The following is a 2,812-nucleotide window of genomic DNA, read 5'->3' as shown; positions in this document are numbered from 1 at the left end:
TATGTGTGTCAGTGAGTAGTTTTGAAGTGTGAGGAAGTAAACTTGTCCTTTTTTATGTAGGACCACACCCTTCTCAGAGGAGCATGTATGTAGTTTGGAAATGTGTTTTGATTTTTGCATCAATTAATTAAATGATTTGCTTTGAATGCAGCATGAAAGACCTGTGAGCAGAAAACCAAAATGGGCAACTGATTTTATCACCATGCCACAGTACAACAAACTTATCATGGGAACAGGGTAAGAACTGTATTGTCTGTTTCAGAATGTAGGCTTAGCTGAAAAGTAACTAGAGCATTACTTTTGTACAAATTCCTTTCTTTTACTGTCTTGTGTTAGTGCAGCCTGTTGCTATGCACTCTCTTGACAACATCTGTGTTCCACCACTAATCATGGTCAATTCTCAGATCACTGAGTCTCAGTTGAACAGTGTGACCTGTTATACCCATGGTAGCAGTTAGATGTCGCGTCCCAAATGGCATCCTATTCCCTATATGGTGTACTACTTTTGACCATGGGCCCTGTTCAAAAGAAGCGCACCAGGACTAGGGACCAGGGTGCCATTTGGAATGCACACAGGGACAACGTTCCTGTCGGTGTGTCCTGTGTTACAGAGACAGAGAGATCCAGTTGTATGAGCTGTCCTCTCTAGAGCCGTACTGTCAGATCAGTTCCCTGGAGACAGTCCCTCTGAGACTGGACTACTGGTGAGCCTCTAGTCTAGCACGCACTGGCAGTCTAAACCATGTCTCACTAAAACCAGATCACACTCCGGCAGTCTAAACCATGTCTCACTAATACCAGATCACACTCAGGCAGTCTAAACCATGTCTCACTAAAACCAGATCATACTCAGGCAGTCTAAACCATGTCTCACTAATACCAGATCACACTCTGGCAGTCTAAACCATGTCTCACTAAAACCAGATCACACTCTGGCAGTCTAAACCATGTCTCACTAATACCAGATCACACTCTGGCAGTCTAAACCATGTCTCACTAAAACCAGATCACACTCTGGCAGTCTAAACCATGTCTCACTAAAACCAGATCACACTCTGGCAGTCTAACCATGTCTCACTAATATCAGATCACACACTGGCAGCCAAATCCATGTCTCACTAATAGCAGATCACTCACTGGCAGTCTAAACCATGTGTCACTAATACCAGATCATCCACTAGCAGCCTAAACCATGTCTCACTAATTCCAGATCACCCTCTAGCAGTCGAAACCATGTCTCACTAATACGAGATCTCCCACTAGCAGTCTAAACTATGTCTCACTAATACAAGATCACACACTGGCAAGCCTAAACCATGTCTCACTAATAGCAGATCACTCACTGGCAGCCTAAACCATGTCTCACTCGTACCAGATCACACACTGGCAGCCTAAACCATGTCTCACTAATATCAGATCACACACTGGCAGCCTAAACCATGTCTCACTAATACGAGATCCCCCACTAGCAGTCTAAACCATGTCTCACTAATACAAGATCACACACTGGCAGCCTAAACCATGTCTCACTAATATCAGATCACCCACTAGCAGTCTAATCCATGTCTCACTATTATCAGATCACCCACTAGCAGTCTAAACCATGTCTCACTAATATCAGATCACCCACTAGCAGTCTAAACCATGTCTCACTAATATCAGATCACCCACTAGCAGTCTAAACCATGTCTCACTAATATCAGATCACCCACTAGCAGTCTAAACCATGTCTCACTAATATCAGATCACCCACTAGCAGTCTAAACCATGTCTCACTAATATCAGATCACACACTGGCAGTCTAAACCATGTCTCACTAATATCAGATCACACACTGGCAGCCTAAACCATGTCTCACTAATATGAGATCCCCCACTAGCAGTCTAAACCATGTCTCACTAATATCAGATCACCCACTAGCATTCTAAACCATGTCTCACTAATATCAGATCACCCACTAGCAGTCTAAACCATGTCTCACTAATATCAGATCACACACTGGCAGTCTAAACCATGTCTCACTAATATCAGATCACACACTGGCAGTCTAAACCATGTCTCACTATTATCAGATCACACACTGGCAGTCTAAACCATGTCTCACTATTATCAGATCACACACTGGCAGTCTAAACCATGTCTCACTATTATCAGATCACACACTGGCAGTCTAAACTTGTAATACCAGATCACACACTGGCAGTCTAAACCATGTCTCACTAATGTCTAATCTGATCTGAGACCTGCTTTAGTGTTATTCCTGTCTTTCTCTCCCCGCAGCTACACTGGACCTGATGAGTGTTCTATTTTGTATGGAGACTCCCAGGTAATGTAAATCCTCTCTCTGCTTGACAACAGATTAAATTACCAGAGGGGAAAAGTTAAATGCCACTCGGCTCATTAATTATAAAGGGTTATTTTTCTCTTTCTGCTTTCTAGGGCTGCGTGAATATCATATTAATTACCTCCGTGGGGGAGACTCTGAGGTAAACATGTTTTTTTATATTAACTTTATGCATCTATTGAACAACCACAGGAATGCATCATCATCTTAAAGGCACATTGTTAAGTCAATAAAAAAGTATTAGGAAAAAAGGCTAATGTAACTGAAAATGGCTGTCTACTGTTTCCATGGCGATTTATAGCTTAATAGCCTAATTTGAGGTTTTGGGTGATAACAAATCTACTATTTCAGTTTTTTGATTATGTGCTACTAAGAGGGTGGTTTGCACACAAATAGAAACATTTCAAAGTATTCCTTTTTTAATTTGTATAATCTTTGCTGGTAAGTAATTATGGGAATGTGATGTCA

At 41.7% G+C, this 2,812-nt stretch overlaps 1 long non-coding RNA gene across 1 annotated transcript; it reads left to right on the top strand.

Moving 5' to 3' along the window:
* Window positions 1-522: 522 nt before the first annotated feature.
* Window positions 523-2,812, top strand: LOC123729343 (uncharacterized). Its single transcript, XR_006761129.1, has 3 exons — window positions 523-704; window positions 2,281-2,326; window positions 2,440-2,812. It is a non-coding gene; the product is annotated as an uncharacterized lncRNA (long non-coding RNA).

Source organism: Salmo salar, chromosome ssa20 (assembly GCF_905237065.1).
Source record: "Salmo salar chromosome ssa20, Ssal_v3.1, whole genome shotgun sequence".
NCBI lineage: Eukaryota > Metazoa > Chordata > Actinopteri > Salmoniformes > Salmonidae > Salmo > Salmo salar.
The sequence above is the reverse complement of the archived record's forward strand: the minus strand, read 5'-3'. Positions and strand labels throughout refer to the sequence as shown.